The sequence below is a fragment of the Porites lutea genome, chromosome 11, assembly GCF_958299795.1.
Source record: "Porites lutea chromosome 11, jaPorLute2.1, whole genome shotgun sequence".
Lineage (NCBI taxonomy): Eukaryota > Metazoa > Cnidaria > Anthozoa > Scleractinia > Poritidae > Porites > Porites lutea.
Genome location: NC_133211.1, coordinates 2,724,850 through 2,734,849, shown reverse-complemented (window position 1 = coordinate 2,734,849; position 10,000 = coordinate 2,724,850). Strand labels below are relative to the sequence as shown.

General features: G+C 37.7%; 2 protein-coding genes across 2 annotated transcripts in view; both read left to right on the top strand.

Moving 5' to 3' along the window:
• Nucleotides 1–3,009, top strand: part of LOC140953050 (uncharacterized) — a 21,368-nt gene extending 18,359 nt beyond the window's left edge. The window contains exon 9 of the mRNA XM_073402533.1: nucleotides 1–3,009. This exon is cut by the window's left edge and continues 267 nt beyond it. The gene's annotated coding sequence lies outside the window, so the exon portion shown is untranslated.
• LOC140952410 (uncharacterized) overlaps nucleotides 1–10,000 on the top strand; it is a 148,686-nt gene that overhangs the window by 63,137 nt on the left and 75,549 nt on the right. The window lies entirely within an intron of this gene.

The window sequence follows — 10,000 nt, the reverse complement described above, 5'->3', positions numbered from 1 at the left end:
ATGGTTTTCCACTATATTTTTTATGCTACAAAAGTGATTGCAAAATTTGCACGCTTTTCACAAATAATTAAGGCTTTATGAAGTTTGAGTGATAAGAGGTGCATGGACATAATGACTCTTTAGGCTTGATCTCAACTGAAATTCTCCACAATTTTAGTTTTATTAGACTTTGTTAAAGTTTGATTAAGGAATTTGAAATGATATTTCATTTTAATAGCTTGTAGCAAGGTATGAAAGAGTTTGCTTTACAAAGAGACTGTAAAATGTAGACATATACATATGTAGTATAGAATTAACATTAAATTTGACGTCAGGGTATGCAGAGTTTATTTCCTTCAGCCCATCAGCAATAACAGTAATATCTTGTTGAGCACCATTACAAAGTCTGTGGGCCAACATCAGTGAATTAATTGTTGGCGTAATATATCCTTTCTTAAAAGCAAACCTGGTCCTTCTAAATAAGTTAAGTTTCTCTAGTCAGTATGGTAGCTTTTGTATCATTAATTGACGCGGTGTGCCTTCTTCATTTAACTTATTTCAATGGGCACTTTAAGCTAAGTAAGTTTGCACCAACTACAGTTTATCATGGTGCTTTTTGGCTTTTCAGTTTTATCATAATGGGACTTGAAACTTGTTATTTTTTGCATATTCAGGAATTTTTCACTGGCACACTGATTACAGTGTTTTATAGGGTTTGTAGCTAAATCTAACACCTAGAATCAAAGTTATGCTCTTTATAAAGAAGTTTAATGCTTAATAATTTCTCATGTTACCTGTGTGCTGGTGTGTTTTTCACATTGCAAACTATGTTTTATTGATGCTGATTTTTTGATTAAATTATTATAGTTTGATAAGATGCCGACTTAGGTATCAGAAATAATAATTGATTATTAATTTTTACATTTTCGAAAAACCTATATCAAGTATCAGTCATTATAAATTTTTATAATATTATTTTAGTGCAGCTTGTTTTAAAAGTCAGAAAACCAAGAGATGGAATATTTTTCCAGTTGTTTGTTTGGTGATGGAGTGAAATGCAGAGCATTCAGCTCATTTTTCCTGTCAGAATTTTTAATAGTTGCAAACACAGGTTTACCAAAGTTTTACATAAAGATTTGTCCAAATTTCTAATATTGCAAAGGTTAGACCAAAACAATGATTTGAGTGATGCACCTCGACCAGATGAAGACTTTGCATTCTTGGGCAGTTGTTTGGAATTTAGTGAAATGGTCATTCCTTTCTTTTTAAACAAAAGAAAAACCAGCATTTACTGGAGTGTCAGGAATGTAGAACGTATGTAGATAACCTCCAGGTGATACTCCGGATTTCAAGTAATGGGGCAGATTGAAGGATCTTTTGGCGGTTTGAAATTTTCGATTCCGGGATTTTTTCGGGAAGGAAAATTTGGCAAGTATTTTTTTGGGTGGCTTCAGATGGTATAATGAAGAAACAAACACAAACATTCAATTTCTCATGTTTTTATTTTTTGCGTTATATCATTTAATGCCTTCTGGAAAAATTTTCAAGGCTCGGAAATTCTGCATGTGGGTTTTTTGGGGTTCATTTTTGGTTCAGGGAATTTTGTGGATTTTTGTTGGGAGCCCTAGGGATATTTTTGGGTTTTCATCCCTGTCACTTGAAATTCAGAGTACCCCTGGGAGATAACCCTTAATGTCAAAATGGAATCAATCGACTCAATGAATTGTTAAAATACCTTTCCAAATACAATTTTTTAAGTTAGCAGAACCCTTGAAAATAGTATTATTATTGACCAGAATTCTTTAAGATTTATACACGAAACTAAGGAAATTGAAATTTTTAAATGGTCGTTTCAAGAGAGCAATTTTATGATATATTTTATCAGCACAAAGAAAAATTACATTGGTAAGGTTTTTGAAATATCAGTGAATTCTATGAAGGTAGTGTCCACATGGAATCGTATTATTATAATAAAAGTTTAAATTGTTAATTTTATACTTAAATTTAGGGGTTCTCTTTCAGCAATGCCCCTCCTTTGAAATCATGTAACTATTTAGGGAAATGTTGTGTGACAATTCTGGGTGAGTGATTAGGGATGTTTTCATGTGGGCCAGTTCTTGATAGTATCCCACCCAGACGTTCTTAGGGCTTTGTCACGCAAAGAAGTGCGTGACAAAGCCATAAGAATATCTGAATTGGAGATTATCCATTTATAGTGCAGGTAGCTCGGACAAAACTGTTGTGACAGTTCTATCTATTTTCTAACTAACATCTCCTCTAAAGAAAAACAGGAATCCCCCCCCTGCCCCTATTCAATGTTCTTTTGGTCTAAAAAGTATAATTCTCGTGTTATCCGAAATAGGGGGATAGAACGGACATTCATTTGGGGACGGTTTCCATTTTTGTCAGGATGACAGGAAAAATAGGTATTTTTGTGATGTCTCAACAGGTTTAGTCCGAGGTTCTTTCTTACCCCCGGGGGGTACTCCCATGTAAAGATGATGGGGCTGCTCGTCGGAACCTTATGATTAAACTCTTAAAGACCAATATGGGAGTGGCTAAGGCTATATTTTACCCCTATAAGAAAACTGTACCCCAACACAATATGAAAGCGTCTGTTTTTCATATGGATATTTCTTTACACACAGCCCTAAGTGATACCTTTCTGGTCATAAATATTGGTTTTTCGTCCTGAACATTTTAAGTGAGACCAAAATCTACAATGACTGCAATTTCTGCCCCTGAGAATATGGGAATTCCCTTCTCTCAGGATTGTCATGGTTACATGTATTTTAAGGAGGGATGCTGCAAAATAATATAATAATGAATTAATTAGTTCTCCTAAAAGGTTATATATTCTGTCCTCCAAAGGGAATCTTTAGGGAGAAAGACAAATTTGTACTGTAGATAAGTTTATAAGATGCACTCTTGTGGTAGTTAGGAGAATTTGGATTTTGGACATGAGATGTCATTTAGTTAACGTAAAATAGCTTCGAAATGTTATATTAAATGAATGTTATGAGACACCAATTTTACAGTGTGTGGCTTTTCCTGCTTTTCCTGCAGATTACTTCCGTTTCCCGTGCTGGCACAATCATACTGGGATCATTATACGTTTATGGGAAACTACCCACATACCCGTCCCCACATACCCGTTCCAACATTTTTCCCCGAGTGAGAAGTAAGTGCTGATGTTGGCTTAGGGGAGGGGTAGGTGGGCAGTTTCCCATAAACGTAATATATAGATTTAGCCAGGGCTAAAAGCGAAGCCCTGGTTAATAATACGTGTAAACAAAAAAAATTAAATCGTGTAACGCTAAACGGGGGACGACAATGAAAATGGCTTCAAGACTAATAGATCTAATTAGCAAAAAAACAAATTGCACGTGCAGCACGCGTTTTTGTCTTTCCCTTGCTGTTGTTTTGCACGACTACAATGCTGTTTTGTACGACTAAAGCGTCAAACTTCCTAGTTACACACTATTTTTATGGAGAAATTGTCGTATGTGCTTACCCAATATTTTGCTTCCAGTGTTCATGTTCGCTTTTATTTTTCCCTACCGCTCATTTTCACCTTGCTGGCCGCTAGCATTTCTCATTTTCTCACCGCCGCTTTAAATTTCCATGTTTTTCTTCCAACGAATTTTCAATAACTCGCTCTAGCTCTTTCTCTGTTATCCACGTTAGTGTACACATATAAAATAACGCCGAAAAAGACACGACTTTTTTCTTTCTAAAAGTCCGGGCGGCCATCTGATTTCCTTCCAAATAAAACCTTGAGTTGCATTTGGGTTCCCATACCTGAGCTGTTGATTGAGTTATTTTACATTGGTATGTCTGTGGTGCGGACGGACGGTCGCTCGCACGCTCGCTCGCTCGGTGTACGGTCACGTGATTACCAAATTTTCTGAGATGGGTAGATTACCACATTTCCTTAGCTATGGGGCTCCGCCCACGCGCGCGCTTCGCGCACGGGTGGAGCTCCGCTATAATGATCAGACTGTTCGCTATCGGGACCCACTCGGTGTGTCTGTCAAAAAGTAGTGTCCCCCACTGGAGAGTCTAAGATTAAATGGCTAAAGAAACTAACTTCTCGGTGTTTGAACACAAGGACACCCTTGAGTTTAGCTCGCAAACTACATTTTGCGGGGGGAGGGGGGTAAACTAAAAGAGCGTTTTCTTCCTACCCCCGCCTCCCACGAAAACTTGTTCGCATTTGCCTAAATCAGCATTTTAAAATCGGCAAATTTCTAAATTTTTGCCGTTCATCTAGACGGGCTGAATGGGTTGAACAGTAACCCAAACCAAACCCGAGAAACCGTTGGCCTTTCCAATTAGGTCTCCTTGGTACACTTGACTTGTATACAGTGCGCCGATAAAGCGAGGTTAACTTTGTACGAAAGCAATACAGCTGGATCAGGTAAGGAGCGGTTGTCTGTATTAACCGGTGTCTCTATTGAGCGGGTTGATCTAAGAGAAAGTGTAGGAGCTATTCGTCGGGACAGAATAAAAACTGTCCGTGATAACCGGGTGTTCCATCCCCCAAGGAACCATCTTGGGGAACAATCAGAATTTGTCCGGATGGGTTGGGGGGAGGGGTCAGGGAATTTTTGAAGGAGTTATAGGGGAAGTTAACTCGAGAATAGATGAGCGAATGTGAGCTGTATCTTCCAATATCACCTGATAAACGTGAAAATACCCTGGAAAATGTCAATTCTTATCTACAGCCTTGAAAGACTTAGACATGAGTCCGATGTAACATCAAAAATGGGAGAAAGGCAGTCGTAGATTTCTGTTTGGTTCTCGTTAGAGCACAATGACACGGCATTTGCTGGGTGATTAAAAAGATGAAAATTTCTTGTCAACCAAAAGCCATGGTTTAAACTTGGCTGCACTCCGGGCCCCTCTTTGGTCATGCGCTATCACGTGAAAGGGTATCAGTTGTAAAAGGTTGGTTACGGACACTTTTTCAACTGTTTCTTATGTAGACGATACTAAAACAGAAGGCTGTCAAAAAAAATGTATACTAGGTCTTTTCTGAGGTGCCTCAATTCTCGTTGTCAAACCGAGGCCTGGTGCCAAGACAATTTTTTATTCTCATGCAAATAAAGCTCATTTTTGCACTTAGCCTCGTCTTCATCGGAAAGCGAAAGCCCTATTTATGTATTTCTCCTGGTATTTCTCTATGATGCAGCTGGCTGCGCAACCGCAGGAATGATAGAACGAATCCTGTATTCTGATTGGCTACATGAGCGGGTAAGGTTGGCCTGTCCAGTCTCCCACTCAGTCGTCATTTGTCCCATCACGCAACGTTCCTTTCCAAGAAAGGGAGGTGAAGAAGTTTTACGTGACAAGGCAAAAACGGCTGCGTGGAAGACTTGGGCCTTTCTTTCCCGCTTTGTCCAACAAGAAGAGATTTTGTTCTAAAGCCATATTATAATAAATCCTTTATTAAGCAAGCTTATTCCTTCAAGATGGCTGAATATCTTGAGGGCAGTTATTTGTACAGCATGCTCTTGTTAACTCTTATTCAACTTTACAAAGGAAAACTCGACAAAAAAAGAGAGAGAGAAATAGCTTTTTTGAAATAAAAGGCCTCGTTACACTATTTCTCGTTGTGCGGTTACGTGTTTTTACTCACAAATCTTTCCATTTTATCTATTCTCTTTTTAGTTTTTCTTTTTTCTGATATTCCATGTTTTAGGACTGACGCCGATTTTACGCTGTTCCAACAAAGCTCTTAGCTGGGAAGCTAAGCTCCTCTGACCACCATTAAAGCCATTAATTCATTTCTTCTCTTTTCTTCTTTCATTTGTAATTTCATTCCTGTGTCCACATACCATACACTAAAAGGTGCCCAAGACACTATACAATGTAAAAGTGAGCTCGTTACAGGGTCTGTCTGATTTTACAGTCGTTAGACCTAAAACAGGGGTGGAGATGGTGTTACAAGAGAGATAGGAATAACGTTTGGAATACAAAAAAGAAGACCAAATGGATTACAAGTTAATCAAAGGTCGTCATTGCACGCAATGCCGACCGCCTTTTTTTTACCCGGGAAATTCTAGTGACCGCGAGGCTCTGGGAAGGAGAAGAGAAGCAGCGAGGGTGAACGCCATTTTTGAAGCCATGTGGAGTCGTACGGGGAAAATGTAAGAAAAATGTTGACTTATAATTTAATACACTGTAATAATTGTAGCTTCATTCTGTCTTCAGAGACATTCATTTTCTTCTTTTGTTGGTTTTAAGGGCAAACTTATTCGCTGAAGTAGGTGGGAAGTGTTGAATCCTGGAGAATGTCGACCAACGTTCGACCAAAAGTGGCGTCCGAAACTTTAACTACACGAGACTGTCCACAGGTAGGCTTAGCTATATTCAGTGCTATATTTAACCAACTTCAATTTGCATTTTGATAAAAAGTAGTCCTTTTCTTAAAGAAGAAGAGAGGAGGTTTTGCTCGGCAATGTTGTTTGCATTTTTCTATTCGCTTGCCTTGTAGCGGGAAATTTAAACCTTTGCCACATGCACAAGCACCTCAACTAATAATTTATGTTTAAGCTGAAGTCTTCTTTTAATGTAACTTCGCTTGGAAAAATAACTACTGCTGTTGTACGAAGGGCTGTGAGGTCTATACTATCCAAAATTTGTACAACATGGTACAAAATAGCTCTCAGTAGAGTTCGCTGTGCAACACATTTTCCCGTTGGCCTTTTTGACGGTTTTGTGATAAATGCAATATGCGTATGCTATAAATAAAAGAAGACACTATGGGAACGTATATTTGGGTGTCCTTGAACTAAGCGTATGTGAAGTTTGTTATGTGTATGAGGGATATGTGGGTACTAGTGCAGTGGTATTGTATATTTGAGGGGTTAGTTGAGATGTGTGAAGTAGTAGGCTTGGAGTTATATTGGAAGTTGATTGCTAAGATAATGGGTGTAGTTTGTGAGGTAATTGTTGGGATTCTACATAGGGTTGTTTTTATTGGATGTTGGTAATGGAGTCAAACTCTGTTAATAGTGGCACTGAGGTGTTGATAGAAAATGTGTGTATTAAGTGACATGTTTTACAAACATACTGTTTTCCATTGAATGAAGACTGCACACTGAAAAAATTTTCACACAAATATTTACTTTTGCCAAAAATGTGAACTGATCTCTTGTAAAGTAATCGATTACAAACACAACATATATAACAGGGACCTTTTCTTATTTTATTTTTATACTGTTCAATGCAAAAATCTATACCCTGATCTGCCTGTTTTCTTTTCTCCTTTTAACTAAATGTTTCTTTTTAAGAGGTTCCATCTCACAATACTCAAATGAACTATACCTGTGTTTCCTCGCAATCCTTTTCATTTCACTGCTTTCAATTTTGCATGAGCATAATATAAAGTGTATTTCATATTGTGGTCTTTGACAATTTAACTTACTTTGTGTAATTTTGCAAATTTCTGTAACTAACGACTGTATGCCTTTGATACTTTTAACAAGTCTTATTTCACCTAACTAACTTTCATCATATCCCACAAGAAAAGATAAATCATTTACTCTACTTCTTTGCTGAACTACACAGCTTATACAGTATGTTCCAATACATGACAAAAATCCTGCCACTTGATGACAATGTTTTGAAATGCACATCTTCAACACAGATTTGCTTTCAGCCAAATTGCAACGTAGGACACCATTGCTTACAGCACAAACAGAAATGGGGGAATTTCATATATCCCATGATGCATCGCTTCATACTATATTATCAAGCTTCCGAACGCACTCAACCGGGACATGACAGTTGAACAATGGTGGAAAGTGACTTGTTTTGCCGATAAAACTTTCTCTACCTTTGCTGTGTCTGTCGATCTATTTACGATTTTAGTTTTACTGTTCCAAATACACTTGTTAAGTCAAAGAGAGTGTTTTGGTCGCCGACTATGAGTTAACTAGCCTTACGATGGGCAGTCCACTCAAATGTTCTTAGAAGCTAGCGAGGAAGGTCTTTGCTTCAGTACGTCCTGATTTAACGTGTGTTGATAAAGGTCTCCATGGATTAACAAGCAATTTCCACGTACTTGTCATTGTCATAAAATAAATACATATTCTTGGTGTGAGATTTCTCTTCGCTGCTTGTTTGTGATCGCGGTACTCCAACCCTCCAAGTTGCGACCATTTTAGTCGCCATGGCGCCTAAAATTTTGGAACTGGCGACTTGATTTGGAGAATAGTCGCCAAGCTGGCGACCGTAAAGAATAGGTTCGTGTTGTGGCGTATAGAAACAGAAATGGTAATCACTTCTACTGAAATATGAAGAATATTTATTCTAGCTGATTTGAATTCCATTACTTTTTTACTTTTCCGTTGAAAAACATGCTAAATTGAAAACTTAAAAAAGTCTCAGAGCTAAGCGTTTTGAAAATGAACATCAATGAAACTTGACTTGCATTCGTTCGCCTAATAGCCTTCAGTCTGTTGCCTTGCACGTGACATTTTAACTTTTGACACGTGACAGACAGCACGCAATCGAAGCGCCTTGCTTGTCGACAGTGACGATTTCTTAGATATCTTAGGAATGCTTGTCTAGCCAAGTTCGGTGGTTTTTTTACTGGACTACATATTATAAATATTTTTGAATCAATACTGAAACAATCTAATAACATGAAGAGGGAAAGCTAAATTGGTGCAAATTCAACACAGAACATTATGTGATAACCGTAACATGTGAACCGTGCTGCGAGTTGAATCGCGCTTTTGTAAACAAAAGCGATAATTGTAAGCGAAACTAAACATCGCAAAACTGACAGCTTATGGTTGTTGCAAAAAATGTTTTTTTAAACACCTGTAGCGATGATAAAGGAAAGAGAAAATTTATTATTTCGTAGGCGGCATTTTTGTTTGGGTTCCTTTCAATTGATTGGGAAAAAAAATTTTTCCCAGTACAACTCGTTGCGAAATTTTCACTTGTGCGATATTATCTCTGCAAAGCAATGATGTCATTTAGAAAACTTGTCAATCTTCCTATACTCTCCTGCCTTTGTCAGTCTTTCGCAATGTCTAGCGATATTAAAAACGACCTTTTAAATCTCCAAAAATATTTGTTAGTTGGGGAAACAAGTTCATCATCAACAAAAGTCGCAAAAGAAATGCGAAACAAATATCAGAAAAAAAAAAGTAGGTCGCCTATCAAGTTGCGACTGGGAAATTTTGAAAACATTAATAGAGGATGAGTCAAGTTCTGCTCTCATATACCAACTGGGGATTATATAGAAGGATTGAAGGCCCTAAGGACAAATGGAAATGGTAATTGTCTTTACAATTCCGTTTCAGTATTGATTCAAGGAGATGAATCTGCAACCCTTATTCTCAGACTATCAGTAACTAATGCCTTGTACAATAAACGAGTAATTTATATGACAGTGCTGCATTTTAAGTTAAACTTGCTAGCTGCTTTTGTTAATGACAATTTTGATATATTAAGTCATTAATATAATTTGGCGCCTAAAAATTTCCCCTGGCGACTAAACCCAAAGAGCTGATCGCCAAATGGCCACTGAACAAAAGTTTTAACTTTGAGGGTTGTGCTCATATAATGTCAGTTCAATAATTCATCAATGCAGTACATCAACTGTACGGTGACCGCACATGCTTCTACTTCAACAAGCTCGGCTTATGCAGTCGAAAATACCGAGACCGTTAAAGTACAAAGTGACGTCTATCGGAGGTAAAATTCAATGAGGGGAACAGCTCCAACAAACAATGAAAATAACAAAGACATCCCGATATTTTCGTAACGCAACACCAGCTGAGCATCATTTTCAAACATAAACAGAAAAAAGCTTTGTTAAGAAGTGGCAAAATACATAATTATACAAAAACACCCACTTCTTCACTACAATGGATCCTAAAAGAATTGTCAAAATGTCTTTAAAGGTTTTAAACACCAGTTGAGGTCCTACGGCATACTATTCCATGACATTTGCTGGCCTGTATATTTCAAGTTTGACACGCACGGTTGCGACCGGAAA